The following is a 22,681-nucleotide window of genomic DNA, read 5'->3' on the forward strand; positions in this document are numbered from 1 at the left end:
GGCAGGTACAAGTGTCTATCAGTCATTCATAGGTCACATGGAACTGCCATTAACACAAGTTGAGCAGTCATATAAATCTTCTAAATAAATAAATAAATGAGTGAAGTTGTTGCAGAATGTATTTAATTGTTCAGCATTCTATAACAACTGAGCTACAGACCATGTATACACATATATGCATATGCAATATTTTGTGGCAGATACAAAAAGCGACACTGCTACTACCATAGGCAGAGTTGATGGCTTGCTATTTTGTTTGCAAAGATGCTCCTGTCTGCTTACACATTTTTTGAGAGTGGCACAAAGAATGTAGCTCACAGATCAGAAGCAAAAAATAAATAACAACAGCAACAGCAACAATCCCCCAGTGAGGCACTACCTTGACATGGTTGTGAGGCTTGCATGCTCTGAGGAGGATGAGAGCTATGCCAGAGGTTCAACCATACTGTACAGGTCTCATCAAAGGAGCCAGATGAAGAGTATCTCTCCCATAAACAATATGGTGGGACATAATTTACAGAAACCCATACCGGATCAGGTTGAGGGCCATGCTAGGTGTTCTAGTTCCCAGACATCTGATGACAAGTTGGCTACAGAACCCAGGACTGTTGGCTGAGCAACCATGGCCAGCAGCTGCAGAACTACTGGAAGAAAAGTTGTTTACCCGTCACAAATATACAAAGACTGAAAACAAAGAAATAATTATCTGCTATTACAAATCAAGTCCAACAAGAAGAGGATATCTGAAAAGAATACACCAGTTCTGGAAAGAACAACATCTAGAAATAACAGAAATAACATCCAGAAATAACAGAATAGAGGCTAGCAGATCAATGTTGATTTATAACACAAAATAAAGTATTCACAGAAGTAGAATTGGTAGAGCTGCAAAGGCCTACCCAGGGGAAAGAAATCGAAGGCTTGCCAGAAGTAGCTCAGACAGTAGAGCCTTCTCCTCAGAAAGAACAAAGACCTCTAACTAAAAAAACAAGAGGAATTGAAATAAAAAATAACTGAGCATCTAAAACAGCACACAAACAACAGAATAAGATTGCCTGCATTGAAGCTTGTTACAAAGAAACAGCTAGCACAACACCAATACTGTAATATCAAATATAAGCACCAGCTCACTGCAAGAAACAAACCAATTGGTGTATAGCATGGCTGCAGTTATAATTGAATACCTTGGATGCAAAATCAACAAATAAGGGAAAAAAACCTCAAACAGTGAACCACCAAAATGGAAGGTCAAGTTAGAAAATAAGATCAACATGCTAAGATCAGATGCAAGCAAGCTAAAACAGATGAAAGAAAAGAATCTGAAGAACAAAAAGACCAAAGAATATCTGATCAAGAAATAGCACCTAGAAACAAGGAAGATAAAGAAAGCACTGGAAATAATAAAACATGAAGTACTTTAACAGCCATATCCAAGAAGATCAGCAGTTACGAAGCTTGCATTGCACACTACAGGCAGAATCTCCAATTTCAGTAGAGTCAGAAATGTTTCTACCAATCCATCAATGGAGAGACTACAATGAACCAGTCAACACCTGACGAAGAAGAAAGAATGCAGTTCTGGGCACAACTATGGGACAGCGCATAGAAATACAACAAGAATTCAACTTGGATAAAGGAGGTAGATAACAATAAAAAAGAAGCTGAAATGAAAGAACTTATAATAAGAGCAGAAATGATGGAGAAAAGGGTAAGAAAGATCAAGAATTGGTCAGCACCAGGTGAAGATGAACTGCATGGGTTTTGGTTGAAAAATCTGACTACTCTGCACCCACTCATTGCCAAGCAGTTTAACAACATATTGCAAGGAGGTGAAACTGAAGATTGGTTAACATTTAGGAAAACCCACCTGATAATGAAAGATCCAGCAAAAGGGGCAGCACCAGGCAGCTGCAGACCAATTACTTGCTTGTCCACAACTTTCATATTGCTAAGTGGTGTGGTAGCTGATGCAGTCCAACAGCACCTGGTCAAAAGCAAGCTTTCCATTAGAGCAGAAAGGAAATTGCCCAAACAGGAGAGGGACAAAAGATCAGCTGCTAATTGACAAGATGATTTTGGAAAACTGTAAAAGAAGGAAGACCAATTTGAATGCCACTTGGATTGATTACAAGAAGGCATTCGACTTCCTGCCACATGACGGGATAATCAAGTGCCTATAAATAACAGGAGTCAATAAAAACACTGAAGCTTTGTGCAAATATCAATGGCACAATGGAAGGCACAGTTGCTGGTCAATGGCGATAGACTGGGAGAAGTTAACATCAAGAGAGGAAACTTCAAGGAGACTCACTATCACCACTGTTGTTTGTCATTGCATTGATTCCTCTGTCAACAATACTGAACAAGTCAGGACATGGCTATCAAATATCAAAAACATATGCCAGGCTATCCCACCTCCTTTACATGGACAATCTGAAGCTGTATGGAAAAACACCATCTGAAATAGAATCACTGCTCAGCATTGTCCAAATATACAGCCAAGATACTGCAGTGGAGTTTGGACTGGACAAATGTTCCACCCTGACCATAAACGGGGGAAAAATAGTGAAACCTGAAGGAATCAAGATACCCAGTGGAAATAACATCAAGAGTCTGGATGAAGAAGATCACTACAGATACCTGAGCATCCTTCAGGCTGACAACATCAAGCACACTGAAGTCAAGAAGAAGGTTAGGAGTGAATATATCAGAAAAGTGAAGAAGATCTAAAAGTCTAAACTCAGTGGTGGACATACCATCAAGGTGATTAACACCTGGGCAATTCCAGTCATTAGATATGCAGCTGGAATAGTGGACTGGACTCAAGCTGAAGTAAAAGCCCTGGATAGGAAGTCCAGAAAAACAATGACAATGAATCATGCCCCCCATCCATGCAACAACATTGACAGACTCTACTTACCAAGGAGCATAGGTGGGTGTGGAATGTTACAAGTACATCAGACAGTTGAAGAAGGAAAAAGGGCATTGGAAGAATATCTGAATGACAGTGAAGAAGATGCACTGAAGCTAGTACACCTTGAAGGCTTACTGAATATCAAAGAAACCAGACTAGCCTATAAGAAAGACCAAATGAAGAACAGAAAAGAGACATGGCAAGACAAAGTATTACATGGCCAATGCATAAAAAACTAGCAGACAAAGCAGATAACAACAAGACCTGGCAATGGCTAAGAGTAGGAAAGTTGAAGAAAGAGACAGAAAGGCTAATTCTGGCTGCAGAAGACCAAGCCTTAAGAATAAATGCATACAAAGCCAGAATTGAGAAGACAGCCACAGACAGCAAATGCCACCTCTGCAAAGAAGGTGAAGAAACAGTGGACCACATAGTTAGCTGCTGCAAGAAGATCACGTAGACTGACTATAAACAATGGCATGACAAACAATGGTGCATTGGAATATCTGCAAGAAATATCATTTGCCTGTAAGCAAAAACTGGTGGGACCACAAAACAGACAAAGCAAGAGAAAATGAAGAAGCTAAAGTGCTCTAGGACTTTAGAATTGAAACAGACAAGCACCTGCCACATAACGCCCCAGACTTAATAATTGTTGATAAGAAAGACAAAAAAGTCTCGATAGTGGATGCTGCAATACCTGGAGACAGCAGAATAGAAAAGAAGAACTGGAGAAAATCACAAAATATAAAGACCTGCAAATAGAAGTAGAATGACTACGGCAAAAGAAAGCAAAGATAGAACCAATAGTTATAGGCATCTTAGGTGCAATCCCAAAACATCTGGAGCACCACTTGAACACCATCAGCATTGACAAAATCATCACTCAATTGCAAAAGGCAGCTTTACTTGGAACAGCTTATAACACTTTAACACTATCAAACAGCAACATCTGCCTACCCCAGGTCTTTGGGATAGGTGGATAAAAATGCCAAATCCATCTGACTGACCATGCGACCAACCATAATAACAATAACCCTTACTTGAACACCATCGACATTGACAAAATCACCATCAGTTAATTACAAAAGGCAGCATTACTTGGAACAGCTTACATCCTGTAATGATACCCTTAACAGCATCAAACGACATCTGCCTATCCCAGGTCCTTGGGAAGGACTCGATAGGTAGATAAAAATGCCAAACTCAGTTTAAACATCTGGCTGACTGTGCAACCACCAACAATAATCATATATTAAATTTATATGCCACCCACCTCCAAGTGACTTTTGGAAGAAGGAACAAATATGCTGCCTTACTGCTTAATTCAAGACTTAGACCTTTTAACTATCCATAGGTCACAGACTTTCTAGATCAGAAGTATAGTATATACATTTTTCCAAGTGATCACATGAACTAACTGATAACATCTTGGAGATTGAAAGACTGCATTCTCTTTATCTTATTTTCTGATGCTAAAGTCAAACAACATTAAATTCTATTTAATTTTATTAATGATTTAAAACAGAAGTGGGCAATGTCTTTTAGGTGGAGAACCACATTAGATACTGATTTGTCAGAAATTACACACTTCTGAGTTGCAATCCAGCATAAATATAAATGTGCAACTGCAAACTTAAGAAATACACATACATAGGCACACGCATATAGAGATCAAACTAATACGTTAGAGACCCACATGATTCTTGTGGAATTGATTATATTACTATTCTAAACTACTTCTTAAAATTGAGGCTTATCATTCCAACCCAATAACAGTTCTTTACAAGGGAAGTCTTGAGAAGAACAGTTTACAGCAGTATGTCCTCCACTTCGGGAAATGCTTGGCAAACTGAACATAGTTTGAACATTGCAAGTAGTTTGTACAAAGTGAACATTGCAAGCAGTTTGTACTTCCATTGATGTCTTACATTCATGGTGAAAGTTTGTTGAAACCTTGAGTGTTTCATTATTACATATTGAAAAAAAAATCGTTCTTGTTTTTGTTTGTTTTGCTACTGAAATCTATCACATATATTTTATTTTATTAAAAAAAAAAAAAAGAAATTCCCCTCTCACCCCTATGGGTGGTATGTGTCTTCCTCAATCTCAGGTCCTCTACCAAAGGCCTGGGAGTTTGAGGATTCTGTGCAGTATCTTAGCTGTTCCTAGCATTGCATTCTTCTCAACAGAGAGCTCTGATGTTGTTCCTGGGATCTGTTGGAGCCACTCTCTCAGCTTAGGAGTCACAGCCCCAGGTGCTTCTACCATCGCTGGGACCACTTTGGCCTTGACTTTCCACATCCTCTCTAGTTTCTCCTTCAGGCCCTGGTATTTCTCCAGCTTCTCATACTCCTTCTTCTTGATGTTGCTGTCACTTGGCACTAATACATCTATCACCACTGCTGTCTTCTGGTCCTTGTCTACTACCATGATGTCTGGTTGATTGGCCAGTACCTACCTGTCTGTCTGGATCTGGAAGTCCCACAGGATCTTAGCCTGGTTATTTTTCACGACCTTCTGTGGAATCTCCCATCTGGACTTGGGAGGGTCTAGCCCATACACTGTGCAGATGTTCCTGTACACAATGCTAGCTACTTGGTTGTGCCATTCAATGTATGCTGTTCCTGCCTGCATCTTACACCCTGCCACTATGTGTTGGACTGTCTCAGAGGCCTCTCTGCCAGTCTGCACCTTGCATCCTGCCTAATGTGGTAAACACTTCTTTCCGTGGCTCTGATGCTGTGCCTGTTCTTGTGCTGCTATGATTAGTGCCTCAGTGTTGTATTTTAGTCCAGCCCTTTCCAGCCACTGATAGGATTTCCCAATGTCAGCCACCTCAGCTATCTGTCGATGATACATCCCAGGCAGGGTCTTGTCTTGCCATGGCACTTCCTCCACTTGAACTTCCTCCCATGTCTGCTGCTGCCTCAGGCATTCTCTGAGCAGCTCATGTTTGGATGCCATCTTACTGATGTACTCCTGGATGCTCTGGGTTTCTTTGACACCCACCAGACCCTGCCCACTCTCTTTCCGGCTAGCATACAATCTCTGGGTGTTGGACTTGGGGAGAAACCTCCATACATTGTGAGGAGCTTCTGGATCTTCACATCAGCAGCCTCCATGTCCTTCTTTGGCCAGCTATCTGATGCCTGGCAAGGGGTACGTATTGATGACATGGATCTTGTTCTTCACATTGAGCTGGCTCTTCAGGACCTGCCTTATCCTTTGGTGGTACTTGGATGTTGCTGTGTTCCTTGCCTCCTCCTCATGGTTTCCATGTGACTGTGGAATACCAAGGCACTTGTAGCTGGTCTGTATGTTTGCTATGTGGCCTACTGGTAGTTCCACCCTGTCAGTCTTAACTACATCTCATCTGGCCATACTTCTCCAGTTCAAATGACATCCCAATGTCCTTTTTGTAGATCCATGTCAAGTGGATTAATGTCTCGTTCACTCTTAGCATACAGTTTGATGTCATCCATGTAGAAGAGGTTGCTGATGGGATATCATACATATATACATAAGTGTGTGTGTGTATGTATGTGTGTATACAAATTTTAAAGAAACCATGAAAACTAACACAAACTAATACAGAATAAAGACAAAGAAGAAAGAAGGAGAAAAAAAGAAAAAAAACTAAAGTGCAGAAAGAAAGAATAAAAAGAAATAGAAAGAGGAAGCTTCCGATTTCCTTTGCAGCAAATATAAGTATGATTACAAAATTAGCTCTTACTCTATGACTCTAGAGCTCACTTTTTTCTATTATCCAGGTTTTTTTTTAATCATCAAAACCAGAAGTCCTAAGTACATTTTTTTTCCATTTCATGTAAAAAGTCTATAAGGGGTTTCCAGTCATCCATAAATGTAGATATTGTCTTTTCTCTAATCAAAGAAGTTAATTTAGCCATCTCTGAAAGTTACATCATCTTCACCAACCATTCCTCCACTGTGGGTGATGTTGAACCTTTCCACTTTTGAGCATATAATAATCTCACTGCAGTTGTCATATATAAAAACAACATTGCATGATTATTTTCTTGTTGCCTGTCCATTAGACCCAAAAGAAAAGTCTCTGGTTTCAGTTAAGTAAGGTGCTGCACCCCAATATTTGTCAGTTCCTACCACAAGGGTTCATTCCAGCTTCTTATTTAACATCTATTACAATTCTGAAATTTTGCAAAGCTTTCACCCTAGCTAGAATGGATGCATTGCCCTCAGCAGTCCTTTTTGGACATTTTAAGGGCATTCCTATGCACCTTCGATTATGCCCATGTGGAGATGGCTCAATAGAAACACTAAGCCATATGCTACTATATTGCTCCCTATATAAGGATTCTAGACAGATATATACCCAATATTGAAGAGATTTCCTGGCAGGGAATGTGACTTCTATCTAATGGTACTCCTTTTGGACAAAGACCTGGAAATATTGTCCCAAGTTGCCCAGTTCTGTGCTACCATCTGTACAATATGGTCCACCATTATTTAGAGTTAAAATTCCACAACATAGTAGCCTACTTTGATATATTTTAGCACTGTTATTTTAATTACTGGATTAAATAATATTGTTTTGTTTTAAAGATATATATAAATGTAAGATGGATGTTATTGTATATTTTGATTGTATCTGGCCTTAGGGCTGTAATAAATGTGTGATTGTGTGTGTGTTCTACTTTAACCTTTAAAATCTGAATTAATGTATGCATTTGTCTCCAATTTTTTTTTTAGCTTTTTTGCATGTCCACCAAACATGATAAAATGTATCTTTGTGTTGTTCACATTTCCAGCAAAGATTTGAAGTACCTTTATACATTCTAGACAATTTCTCTGGTGACAAATACCAATGATACATCATTTTATACAAATTCTCTTTAAGGCTAGAACAAAATTGTACTTTGTTTCTGCTATGCATCTATCATACATCAAGAGCATCAATGTGAGAAGTCCTGATTCATGGAAACATGTGTGTCAATAGAAGTTAAAGTTTGCCAGAAACGGAGCATTAAACACCTCTTTGTTGAAAATGTCATTTGTAAAATTGTCATGTAGTGCTTTATTGTACCTTTAAAAGGCATATTGTCTAAACCAAGAAGGTATATTAGATCCCTTTAGGAACTGAAGTGAATGCAGTGTTTTACATAGAGAGCAAGTGAAAATGTATTGCAGAATTAAGTGACTCTAAATAGGAAAGAAACCTGGCATTCCTCACCAACATTACACAGTACTGATTGTGCTAATTGTCTGGTTGAAGGGGCCCGGTATGTTTTGTGGGTCTCTACATTTACCAGTAAGACCATTTGAAGATGGCAAATAGAAACTTCAAAGGATTGTTTCCGAGAACAAAAAAAAAAAAAAAGCCAAATTTCTGACACTAAAAAAAAGCCAAATTTCTGACACTAAAGGGTCAGAATCAGATTCATCATCCAAGGGTGCTAAAATGCACTTGATACTTGATAGACTGCTGAAATGGCTAAACTGACTTGTCTGATTAGGGAAGGAACAGTAACTACTTTTATAAAAGACTGGAAACTCTTTATGGACTTTTTCCTGAAAATTGGACAAAAATGAATTGGTCATCTCAGGATTTACTGATTAAAAATGTTGTTTATGGGAAGAAGGGAACCATGATACGCAATTTGCAAGTGTGGAAATGGTAATAATCATGTTTGTAACTGCTGCAAAGAAAATTGGAAGTAGTTTCTTTATATGTTTTTCTTTTTCTTTCTTCTCTTTGACTTTTACTGTTTTTCACTTCTTTTATATTTTCATATCTTCTAATTTTCTCTTTACATTTCTGTAGTTTTTCATCTTGTATATTTTTTCGCAATAATATATATATTATATAAAACTGAACGGCTGGATAGCATAGTGGTTAGAGCACCGCCTTTGACGCAGGAGACCAGGGTTCAAATCCTGGCTGGTACCTACCTTATCAGTAGGGGTCCTTGGGCAAAGACCCCCTAACGCTTCATCTGCCTACCTCAAATATGAGAGCAACATGAACTAAGAGAGTCATGCCAGCTTGGATGTCGCCTGGATTAACAAGGTCCGCGTCAGGTGCTGGTGAACCAGGAAAATCTGATGATAAGTGGGCTACTGGAACAAACCATGCATGGACGAGACAAGAGAACTTGGAATTGATGGAATGCTACTACAACAGTAGACCTAATGAGAGGGGATATATGAAATGTATGAGGAAACTATTGATGGACAGAAGACCTACATCCACACTAAATGAGAAACAATTAGTTACCCAGTGCTTCAACATAGTGAAGAGGAAGCCGCTCTCACAACTTGAGATAGACCAACTCCACATTACAACCCGGACTCAAGCAGACTTGGAAAAGCAACTGGATGTGCAGCCAACACCTGAAGCTGGAATGACTCTGCCACCCCCTCCATTACAGAGCACAGCAGCTGATATGAGACATAAGATCATGGATAAACTAGCTACAGTCAACCCTCGAGACCGATTACCAAGGCTCAGTGGAGAAGTACCATCAGATAGTATGCTAGAAGATGCCAATAGAGCCCTCTACTACCACCATAACTCAAACTAATGAACTGGTATACACTACAGCCACTGTAATCCTGTGGTGCTTGGCTACATGATCAAGAAGAACAGCAGTACATACCACCCCCCATCCCCCCGGGAATATGAGGTTGGGGGCTAAGATCAAGGCAACTCGGAGAGAAGTTAGTCAGCTGGTGGAACTACAGAAGGGTGTGGAGATTAAGGATAAGACTTGGCTACTGAAAAAATACATGGGCCTAACTCCATCTGAAACCCTAGAGATTGCTAAAAAAAGGCTCCCAGCACTGGCTTCCAGGCTAAGGAGATACACTAGAGAAACAAAGGCCAAGAAGATACTGTAAATGCTCTATTCTTCAAAGAACCATCCAAAGCATACTCCTAACTACCATGCAACAACAGAGTAACAGCTGAGCCACCAGCAGCAGAAACTGAACGGTATTAGAAGAAAATATGGGAGAAAGAGAAAACACATAACACCAATGCAAAGTGGCTACAGGACCTGCAAGCAAACCACAGCAATGGTCCAGAACAGGAACCAGTCACCATCACAGTAGCAGACATCCAACAGCGGGTCAAGAACATGAAGAGCTGGACAGTGCCTGGCTCAGACATGATCCACACCTACTGGATAAAGAAACTAACAGCAGTGCATGAATGCCTAGCAGCACAGATGAACCAGCTGCTAGCAGCAGGCTCCCACCCAGACTGGCTAACACAAGGTAGGACAGTGCTGATCATGAAAGACCCTCACAAGGGAACAGCACCATCCAACTCCCAGCCAATAACCTGCCTCCCACAACATGGAAAGTCCTATCAGGCATCCTAGCCGTCAAACTACAAGACCAGATGGGCCAGTACATGAGCACAGCTCAGAAGGGCATTGGGAGCAACACCAGAGGCTCAAAACACCAGTTGCTCATAGATAGAGCAGTCATCCAAGACTCAAGGTCTAGGCAGACCAATCTCAGCACAGCCTGGATTGACTACAGGAAAGCCCATGGCTCAATGCCACATACATGGATCTGTGAATGCCTGGAACTATACAAAGTCAATAGGACATTAAGGACTTTCCTCAAGACTCAATGGGGCTGGGGAAGAGAACACTGGAAGTCAACTCAAGACAGTTTGCACAAGTGGCCATCAAATGTGGCATATACCAAGGTGATGGACTGTCCCCACTGTTGTTCTGCATAGACTTAACCCCCCGCAGCCAGATAATCACAAGAACTGGATATAAGTACAAGTTTAAGAGTGGAATCACCAACAGCCACCTCCTCTATATGGATGACATCAAGCTGTATGCTAAGAGTGAACGAGACATCGACTCACTGATCCACCTGACACAGATCTACAGTGAGGACATTGGGATGTCATTTGGACTGGAGAAGTGTGGCTGGATGATAGTAAAGAGAGGGAAGGTAGTTAAGACTGATGGGGTGAAACTACCAGCAGGCCACATAGCAGACATACAAACCAGCTACAAGTGCCTTGGTATTCCACAGTCACATGGGAACCATGGTGAGGAGGCAAGGAACACAGCAACATCCAAGTACCACCAGAGGATAAGGCAGGTCCTGAAGAGCCAGCTCAATGTGAAGAACAAGATCCATGTCATCAATACGTACCCCCTGCCAGTCATCAGATACCCTGCTGGTATAATTAGCTGGCCAAAGGAGGACATGGAGGCTGCTGATGTGAAGACCCGGAAGCTCCTCACAGTGTATGGAGGTTTCTCCCCAAGCCCAACGTCCAGAGATTGTTTGCTAGCTGGAAAGAGGGTAGGCAGGGTCTGGTGAGTGTCAAAGCTACTGTCCTGGATGAAACCCAGAGCATCCAGGAGTACATCAGTAAGATGGCATCCAAACATGAGCTGCTCAGAGAATGCCTGAGGCAGCAGCAGACATGGGAGGAAGTTCAAGTGGAGGAAGTGCCATGGCAAGACAAGACCCTGCCTGGGATGTACCATCGACAGATAGCTGAGGTGGCTGATATTGGGAAAGCCTATCAGTGGCTGGAAAGGGCTGGACTAAAAGACAGCACTGAGGCACTAATCATTGCAGCACAAGAACAGGCACAGCACCAGAGCCACAGAAAGAGATGTCTACCACATTAGACAGGACGCAAGGTGCAGACTGGCAGAGAGGCCTCTGAGACAGTCCAACACATAGTGGCAGGTTGTAAGATGCAGGCAGGAACAGCATACATTGAATGGCACAACCAAATAGCTAGCATTGTGTACAGGAACATCTGCACAGTGTATGGGCTAGACCCTCCCAAGTCCAGATGGGAGATTCCACAGAAGGTCGTGAAAAATAACCGGGCTAAGATCCTGTGGGACTTCCAGATCCAGACAGACAGGCAGGTACTGGCCAATCAACCAGACATCGTGGTAGTAGAGAAGGACCAGAAGACAGCAGTGGTGATAGATGTATCAGTGCCAAGTGACAGCAACATCAAGAAGAAGGAGTATGAGAAGCTGGAGAAATACCAGGGCCTGAAGGAGAAACTAGAGAGGATGTGGAAAGTCAAGGCCAAAGTGGTCCCAGCGATGGTAGAAGCACCTGGGGCTGTGACTCCTAAGCTGAGAGAGTGGCTCCAACAGATCCCAGGAACAACATCAGAGCTCTCTGTTGAGAAGAATGCAATGCTAGGAACAGCTAAGATACTGCACAGAATCCTCAAACTCCCAGGCTTTTGGTAGAGGACCCGAGATTGAGGAAGACATGTACCATCCATAGGCATGAGAGGGGATTTTTTGTTTGTTTGTTTTTTTATGTATATGTATATGAACAGGGAACAGTTTAGCATTTTTTCTTGACATTTCTGGAATAATGGTTGGACAGCTGACTACATTAATTGCATTTTAAATCACAAAGACAAAACAGAAGGCTTAAACTGGAAGCACAATATTCTGAAAAATACCTGTTCTTCACTGAGTTATGTATTGGTTCTAAAACTATAATATCCATTCATATATGTTACCAGAAATTTGTACCAGAAGCACAACATTATTCCTGTCAAAGCCAAGAGCATAAACACTAGAAGCAAGATTTCTTTTCAGTAAGAATATAACAAACTATTCATTTCTTGACAAAACCATGGTTTGCTGTACAGAGTATTTCTTTCAAAGTAGAATTCCTTCAAAGCATTAATGTGTCTGAATCACTCCATATGTTCCAAAATAACACATATTGCAGTCCTTCCTTGACTGTAGGACCATGAAAATATAAATGTCTGTAACTGAGTCCAGATAATATTTATTCATGCATTTAAAGGGGAAAAAAGTTTTGGAAAGGAGGAACTCTGAAGGTAGGCACATCAGGTGGGGAAATGTATTTAACTCAGATCTGACACTTCTCTTTGTCAAATTGCATCCCCAACTACTTATGCCCTCAGATGCTCTCATACTGTATCCTCACTCTTTTTTTCTAATGGATTTGGACATTTTCCAACAACTATTTTAGGTTGGGAATTGCACATTTAAATGCTCTCCTACTTGTGAACCAAAAAAAAGTTAGGTTTGGATGTATATGTGTTCTTCCATCTGCACATGCAAGAGCCCTAGTTCAAATTGATACCATAATGGGATATATGCAAACATAATAGCCCATATTTGCCCATAGCCTCTAATAGCCCATAGTCTTCAAAACAGTAATGTGACAGGGGCTCTTAGTGACTAAGGATGCAAAATCTGTTGGGTTTTTTTTGTTTGTTTGTTTGTTTTGGTGTTTTTAAAATTAAGCATCTCAATATTTTGACAGATAGTTCTTTGACACCTTTGTGCTTGTGTCTCCTTGATTATGAAATCAAGAGGAATTATAACCAAAACAGCATCTCTGGATATCAGATGAGAAATTATCACTAACTACTTCTCCTTGGAAATAATTATAATTATAAAATAATTAAATAATTATATTCATAATTATTTAAGGTAGCTCAAGTTGAATATCAGGACTGCTGGGCAATGCGGATAGTAGAAGGATTTTAAAATTGGTAGACAACTGGTACTGTATATTGAATGCTTTTAGACATTAGGTGGGAAGAACTACAAATCTCAGTTACTATATCTACATACTACTAAAACTCTCATGTCTGTAACCTTCAACTGGGTGAAATGATGTGTCATAGGGCAACAATTTTTGAACTAAGGCATCTCAAATTGGCTTACTTACAAAATGCATTCAAAATCCAGGACCCATTACTCCTGTGGGATTGAAAATTGGGAAATTTGTGGCTGCTTCAGCACTACTATAGTGCTGTGCCACTGTGGCCAGTCCAGGTCACATGAGGTGTATCCCTGACTGCTTTCTCACCTCCCTCTGTCACCTGCACCCAACTGGTTGGCGGCAAGGCCTGACTGGTGAGCAGCAATTGACTGCTTTGGAAATGAGGCTGAAATCTGAAATCTGTTAATGACAGTGTCTATTAAGAGAAGGTGAGGGAGTGACTTGGATGCCTGCTGGTGAGATAGGGTTGGCTGTGAGACACCCCGGGTTAAAAGGTGAGCCTTCTTCCTCCCTCAAAGGACTGGGCCTTAGGGACACATCAGAATGGGAATCAGGGTGCAGTTTTCCCCATGGTCCATGGCTGTCTTTGTTCCACATCTTCCCAGCAAAGTGGCAGGCAGTTCCACTGGTCAGAGGCGGAGGAGGAGGAGGAGGAGGAGGAGGAGGAGGAGGAGGAGGAGGAGGAGGATTCATAGGGGCTTTTCTGAGGGTCATGAGGGGAGAGAAAATTGTGCAAGCCTATATTATATGTGGGAAGGAAGGAAGGAAGGAAGGAAGGAAGGAAGGAAGGAAGGAAGGAAGGAAGGAAGGAAGGAAGGAAGGAAGGAAGGAAGGAAGGAAGGAAGGAAGGAAGGAAGGAAGGAAGGATTTCTGATGCTCCCTGCCAGCTTCCCACAAGCAAAGTCAATGGGGAAGCCAGCAGCAAGTCACAAGTCACTCCCACTCCCACTGCTTTTTTGCCTTTGGTCATTCTGTTTCTCTGTTTAGGTTAGGAAATATCTTTGAAACTATGACCCAACAAATCACAGGTTGTCTAGTATATTATATATTTCATGACATGAAAGGATTATAAGAGAAACATGAAAGCACATTCTAAGAATATATTTCATTGCTATTTAGAATACTGGAGACAGACTGGCTCAAATAAACAGGTAGATTTTACTTCTTTGTATTCCCAAAGAGGGAAAGAGCACTATTGGTTTGGTATGAGGTACACATGTGTGCATGTATGCATTAAGATGATGATTCAAGAGCCTCTTAGGTCATTAATTCAGTCAGGTGGTGCCATGTGTGTGTGTGTGTGTGAGAGAGAGAGAGAGAGAGAGTTGGATGAGGAGATGAGTAGAAAAAATGCTTATTTCAGGTGGCACAAAATGGATGAGAGAACTAATACTCTATAAGAGAAACATAAAATTCAAAACAATCTTACCTGAAAATAACTGAAATTTAACAGAGCTAAGCACAAAGTTCTTAACTTAGAAAACAGTAATCAAATGCATAGGAAGAGAATGAATGATACTTGCCTTTGTAATATTTCCTATGAAAAAGTTATTTTCAAACTGAATATACATCAGCAATGTGATGTAGCTGCTAGTTAATCTAACTTTAGGCTGAAAGAATAATTTACACATCATGGGGCATAATCACTCCTCCTGCATTGGTCAGAACCTGTCCCCTCAAGTTCCAGGCACCAGGATTTGGATAAACCAGAAGAGGTTCAGAGAAGGGCAATGAGGATAAAAAGAACACTAGAAACTAAGTCCTGTGAAGAGAGATTCATAAATGAATTGGGAATGTTTAGTCTTGAGTCTTCAAATATCTAAAAGACTTTCACAAAGAAGAAGGCCAAACCTGTACTCTATGAATTTAATTTACAAGAAGGCCATTTCTGGGTGTTAGAAAAACTTCCTAATGGTCAAACAGTTCAACAGTAGAACTAGCTGCCTAGGGAGGTGGTGGGCTCCTCTTCACCAGATGTGTTCAAGTGGAGGCTAGGCATCCATCTGCTGAGACTGCTTTTATTTGGTTTCCTGCATTGAGCAGGATATTGGATTCCATGGCCTAAATGGCCTCTTCAAATTCTATTAGTCTTTGATTTTGACTCTCTGAGCTATAGGACTCTGGCCATCAATCGGTTGAATTGCTACCTTAGTAGTACTATGATGTATCCTAGAGATTTTGCAATTCCCTCCTATAGACCATTGGTGGTTCGTTAACCATTAAGCATGTTGCCTCAACACAGGAAGCATATTGCTTCCAGCTGGAACTAATCACAGAAAATAAGCAGGCCATGGCTTTCTGCAGTTAGTTTTGTCTGCAAATTGTGTGTGTCCTGGGTTTGGAGGACAGACAGCACCATAAAGAAAGACCACTGCTCAGGGGAAAAGACAGCAAGTACATTCATGCTAATGAAGAATGTGGCTTTCCATGCTGAGCAAAGATGAAAATAAGACATTATATACCCTACTTGAGTCCCTTCCTTCTCTGAAACCTTTCTGTATTTACTGCTTTCCACATTCTAATGCCAATGGGATTAATAGTTATCACATTACCCCCATACTGACTCATTAACCTTTTATGTTGGATCCTTGTACTTAATACTCGATGTTTTAGCACCTGCACTGAAAACTTAGCGATCTTCGTGTATAGACATATATAGCTATTATGTGAATGGATATAAGTTTGTAGAATGGAACTTGGCTGTTTTTCTCTTTCTTTCCCTGAGCCCCTGTATTCCCAACCTGCTCTAAAAGTAGATTTGGGCTTGCAGAGCAACTTGGGGTGAGACAGAGTCCTTTTTCATGGTGGCTGGACTCAGCTGGATACTTATTTGTGTTCACACTCCAGTGGAAGACGTTTTGGTTTCTAAAGTCCATTTCCCAATTTGGGCAGAGTAGAATGATTTTGTTGCACTCTGTATCAGACCTTACAGAGTTGAAGTTGGGCATTCAGTCTTTCTCTAGAATAGCTGGTCACATACACACAGGGACATCTTTTCTCTCTGTCTCTCACACACATGCATACATAGGCATGTTACAGATGAAAGGGCTTAAGTTATTAAAACTGTCTGTACATGAAATACTATGTACCTGAAGTATTATATACATGACATATTGGAAGATATGTGATACTGTGCAAGGGAAAGGCAATAGAGGGATTTTCGCAATATCCCGTGCAAAGAATTCTGGAAAAGGAAGGGTATCCTTCATGTACTTATTCCCTTTCTTTTAGGAATAATAGACCTATGATGGCTGCTGGTTGTGCTGGTGGTCAGTAGACTTTCTAGCCATAGAGACAGTTGCCAGTTCTTGTCTTGTTGTGAGGAATAATAGTCCTTTTGTGAAATATTTCCATTTTATATCACTAAGGCTTTTCTCATAAGCCTACCCAGTTTATGTTCCCTTGTCTGTTACCTTCTGTTAGAGTCAATAAAGCCTAATAATCTCTTAAGAGCATCCAGGGCATTTGCATGCAGCAATCATTGGCAATAGTCCCTTTCACAAAATGAAAGGGATGATACATGAGATTTAATGAGAATAAAATATATTTTAGGTGCTTTATTGGAAAAGTTGGGGGGGGGGGGGGACAGAATCAGCCACTGCCTTCTCTCCAGAAGTCACATGCATATGCAAAAGCCACCTATTTGCTTGTCTTGAGAAACTAATCATTCTGAGTTTTACAAGCTGCATTGTAAAACCTGACATGCTTATTTTTTACCCCTCTCATTGTATTATGTTTGTAAGCAGCGATCCTTCTGAAAAGAAAATCAACCCCTATTTTTATCTGATGCAACCATCTCCTTTTTCTTTTCTCTTTCTCTCGCCCCTCCCTGCCCTGTCTTCCATTAACTGAATGGCACCGCATTTTTGTGTGTATTAATTGCCTTGTAAAATGCACTCCAAGTCATTATAATTCCCCATTCAAAACTATTATCTTCAGCCATTATGTCTTTGCATTATATTTATTTAAATGTGGCTCTTCTGAATTAGCTCATTTTTAACAGCTAGCCATGCCTAAACGTATTGTTCCGGTTTAGGCTGCACACAAATCTACTTGAAAAAAATCTTTTTATAGAAATTCTTACTGTTATTCTGTACAAAATCAAATGTGTGACTTTCTCTTCTTGGCATGGAATTTTTAGAAATGTGTAATACATTCCAGATGCATTCTAAAATTAAAGTTGCTGTTTTCAGGAGATTCCCTAGATAGACATGAAAACACTTGGAAGATAGGAATATGGATGTATGGTTTTCATTAGCCTCTATCAAAAGCAGTTGGATTTAGCATCATTGGCTCTCAAGTGGCTATAAACAGCATCTTGCCATACAACTATCCTTTTTTAGCTACTTATTGCCAGATGACTTCAGGAAGCTTGCAGATAGTAATATACAGAAGGGGTAGCAATCCCCATTTCTAAATGGGTATTTCAACACTCACCTTTTTCAAACACTACAAAATTTTTACCTGGTCAGCTCTTTTTCCCTTGGGTCTTAGTACTTATCTTAGAGAACTGGGTTGATAGGTCCCCAAAATCAGTTTAGCAGACTTCAGCTACAATGGAGATATTTTTCCTCTGGGTATCACCCCAAAGTAATGGACAAAGTCCATTATATCCGAAGTAATAGAGATGATTCTCATAAATTATATTGTTTGTGTCAATTTACATAATTTGTGTAATGATGCCATTTGGGTTTAACATACACCCTTTTCCCCAAGTGGTCGATTACAGCAAGCATTTAATTGTTCACACATAGAGCTGAATTCAGATTTGTTCAAGTAGATCCATTGATAGCAGTGGCACTTCCATTATTCACTGACAACTAAAATCTTATTCATTTCAATAAGTCTTTCAAACATTACTAGCCCAACATCTTTAGATGCAAGATGAGTAGAATAAACAGAAATTCCCTCTCATTGCATAGTTTTTCTTTTTGTCTTGAGTTTACCAAATATCATAGTTATATATTTAATTAGTTCCAATGCAAAGAAAATAATACATTGTGGCTCATCTTTGAAGAATGTGCTATGGAATTCCGGGGAAAAAACATGGTCATTCATGCCATTGTCATTTCTTAAACGGATTATTGTAATTTGTTTTACATGGAGCTGACTTTAAAGACCACCTAAAAATTTTAATGGGCATAAAGTGCAATGGCCCATATGTTCACTGGACAGTCTCAATACTGCCACGTAACACCTTTGCTATGGGAATTACACTGGTGTCCAATATATTTCTAAGAGGAATTCCAAGATACTGGTTATCTCCTAGAACACTCTATGTGGCTTAGGGTGTGGTTATCTTTGAGATTGCCTATCACATATAGATTCTGCCAAGGACACTTATTGAGAGGTATGATGGGAGTGGGCCTGGAAGCAGGCATTGTCTGTGGGACTCCCATTCTCTGGAACAGCAGGGGTAGTTCCCAGTCTCATGACCTCAACCAGCTTGTAAAAACCTAGCTGTTCCAAAAGGCCTTTGGGACCTGAACATTGTGGAGCTCCCAGCCCCAGAAATATTTATATTATTATTGTGATTAATTACAGCTCTCTCTCTCTCTCTCTCTCAAGAGAGAGAGAGATTTACATTGATTTACATTGGCTTTGCCTGTTGTTCTTTAAGCAGTCAATAAATAAATACATAAATACATAAAATTATATAACGTACAGGTCTATTGGTTCTTTCCTATTGGTCCTTTGCTGCTGTTGAGGTGGATGGTAAACACATACAAATAATATACTGCAGTACTATTTAGGATACTTGAGGATAAGAACTGCTTAGAAGCAGTAGAATTTCAAACAAGAAGCTACAACTCTAATGGAGATTCTCAATTGTTCTTTGAATTAATTAATTAATTAATTAATTAGGTTTATCTCTGCCTATCTCCCCCTAATGGGGGACTCTTTTCAAACTATGTTTGAAAAGGTGCATGGTTGCAAAGTTAAGGACAAAAAGAAAGCAATTCTCTTGCATGTATATTCATCAGACATTGAATATAACAATGGTGAAATCAAATGAGACGTTTTGAGGCATGTGGGCAGAAAGTGGTGGAGGATTGCTTCTCCCATGTTCTGCTGAACATACCCTTCTAGCAATGGAGATTTCACTTAATGTTTACATGTGGCCTTTGCTAACACATATAAGCTCTAGCAAGGTGCAAAACCATCTCCATGAGCCTAATTGGCAGTCTCACTATTGAATTCTGCAGCTGCAAATATCAAGTCTGTTTTTTATTTCTTTGATTTTGAAACTTATTATATTTATTCTTTGACAATAGGGATACTAATGCCTCTGGTTTATTTAAAAAAAGAAAAACCATCCCTTTGGTTAAAAAAGAAGACCTCACAAATGAGCCAAAATGCACCACTACGTTTCCTGTTATTCCATCCTTAAAAGGCTGTCATATATCAGGGAAACTGATTGTTCCTCCCATTCATCATCATCAATGAAGGTTACACTAACTCAGAATTCTTGATAGAATAGTTTCCCTGATTGCCTATCCTCGTAGCTGTGATCTGAGGTCAGACATATGAAGAACTTCTCAGTAAGCACTCCTGCAATTTAGTACTCACTCTCAAAAGATTTGGGGAAAAGATTTCAAACAACTTGGCTTACAGCTTTTGGAAAATATATCAAAACATCTGCCTGTTTGATAGAGAAAGAATATGTATTAGAGTGCCACTCTGTCTTGCATTATAGAGGAGAGTCCTCTATTTGAAGAGCTGTCAAAGAACATCTCTCTCTCTGGAGGCATACTTTATTTGAACTCTGGGTTTAAATATTAATAATCAGGGTTTTTTATGATGTTCATCCAAAGTTAGCATCCAAAAAGTAGGCTGAGAAAATTTGTAGATCATCTGGTTATACTTTGTTGAAATGGATTGATTTTAGGGCTACTACCTCTGGCTATAAAAAGCCCTAGATGATAGCAAAAACCAAAAACAAAACCCAGAATACTCTAACTTTTTTGCAGCTGCATAAATTACTATTTAATTCTTAGTTCATATGTATATCCATACCCATCGTGCTATTCCTTTTTGGAATAAGAAAGGTTATGCAATGTATAGAAGAGGAGTGAGAAATAGTATGGCAAAGAAATTGAAGATATAAGGTAAGGAAATACAGTGAGCTAATTTATGCAAGCACATTTATTATAGCTCTCCAAGCATTCCTCATCTTATTTCTATCATTCTGTCCATACACTGGTTGATGCTTAGTCTTTCATTCTTTAAATTTCTTGCCTCTTTCTTTTTGAGGTTCTCATAAATTCCATCCAGTTACAATTTTCTTAGTCTTCCCCTTCCTCTCAACCTATCCACTCTCCCTCCATATATTTGTTTTGTAATTCAGTCTTTATTCACTCTGTCAATATGATCAAATCCCCCCAGTGCTCTTCTTTTGTATTGGTTATTCACTTTTGTATTCAATCCATATTTATTCAGCATCCCATTCATTCCTGACCCTCTCTTTTCTTGTCCGATCACACACAACTTAAAGTAACTCATTCCACTGCATTATATATGGCTGATATAAAGCCATTTTCATTTCCTTCAACAAACCTTCATTGTTTTCAACAGATCACATGCTACTCACTATTTTTCTACCAGTTTTTGCATATTTTAAGATTTTTTCAACCATTTTCTAATCTTTAGCAATTATCTTTAAACTTTAATCTTTGATCTAATCTTTCAAGGAATACACAGCTCATCTACTTGGTCTGTTTTTCACCATCTATGTATAACTTGCAATCATTCACAACATTTTCCCTGTTCAAACACAATTATCTTGGACTTTGATATGTTATTTTTCAAAGCTATAATCCTCACTGTATTATACAATCAAACATTAACTGCAAATTATTCAGATTCTCAGTTATTATCTACATACCACTGTCTGCATATAAAAGCACACACATATTCATCCCCAGCTAACACACCTCTAATCTTACTACAAATATTATTTACATATTTATCCATAAATACTTTAAATAACCAAAGAGAGATCACACATCCTTATCTTAGTTTATGCTAAGAGTTTAACTTTTTGCTAAATATTTTATTAATGTCAACTCAGGCTTTATTTCCATTATATACCACTTATATCTCATTCGCCAACCAACCTTCAACTCCATATTTGCCCCCCCCTTTTTTTTTTGGTTAGTTTTATGGGTTTTTAAATAATTTTAAAGCTTTTAATAATAATATTAATAATTGTTTTGTAAATATTCATTGTTTTTAGCTTTGTTGTGTGCCACTCAGAGTCACTTGTTTGTGAGATGGCCGGTCATACAAATTTGACAAATCAAATAAATAAATAAATAAAAATATTCATGCAATACATTCCATAATCCAAATCTATTCACTTTATTCTACACTTTCTCTGAATAAACAAACATACAATAAACTTTCTTGCTCACTTTTATACATTTCTCAAACTGTTTTTAGATATAACCCAGTCATATGGATCGTAACAGAAAGTTGAGGCATCACAAAATGAGGATGAACCTATACAAGCCATGAGAAAGAAATGTTCACTGAATAATGTTATTGCTGCAGGGGTTTCACCTGATGCCTTGGCACTGGCAGATAATGAGACCAGAGTGGCAATGAAAAGTTAACTATTGATCAAGGCCAACAATGGAAAATTGTCAACCCAAAGAAATCGCCAACATTGGCTGCCTGGAATGTCCATACTGGCTTCCACATTGGCCAGAAGGAAATCATTATGTGTGAATTATTGTTATAAGGAATATTGGTGACAGCATTATCTGAATAGCAACTGCCTGGTGAAGAATGAAGTTATGCCACTCAGAGGGTGATCAGTACACAGAAGTCATTGGTTTTGCAGTGAACAGAAAGGTATCTATCAGTCCTGCGCCTTCTGTTGCTGTGCTCACCTCATTACTTACTCTTCAAATGCAGCTGGTTTCTGTCTATATTTCAGATGAGCTCTGCTGAAGCAAAGGATAAATTCTACTCCCACCTCCAAGCCACTTTGGACTCCCTGCCACACAGTGATATGATCATCATTATAGGAGATCTAAATGCTTGTGTTGGAGAAATTGGCAAGGATGGGAAGACAAACTTGGAAATTTGGCACATGGAGAACTAAATGATAATGGATTGCTCTTATTGTCATTTATAGAAGAAAATGGGCTAATGATTGGAAATAGTCAATATTTAACACCCTATAAAATGCTAACTTACATGGCAAGTAACCAATGG

Source organism: Python bivittatus, unplaced genomic scaffold (assembly GCF_059951505.1).
Source record: "Python bivittatus isolate LINGU-HERP-01145 unplaced genomic scaffold, Pbiv_v1 ctg000700_np1212, whole genome shotgun sequence".
NCBI classification, from domain to species: domain Eukaryota; kingdom Metazoa; phylum Chordata; class Lepidosauria; order Squamata; family Pythonidae; genus Python; species Python bivittatus.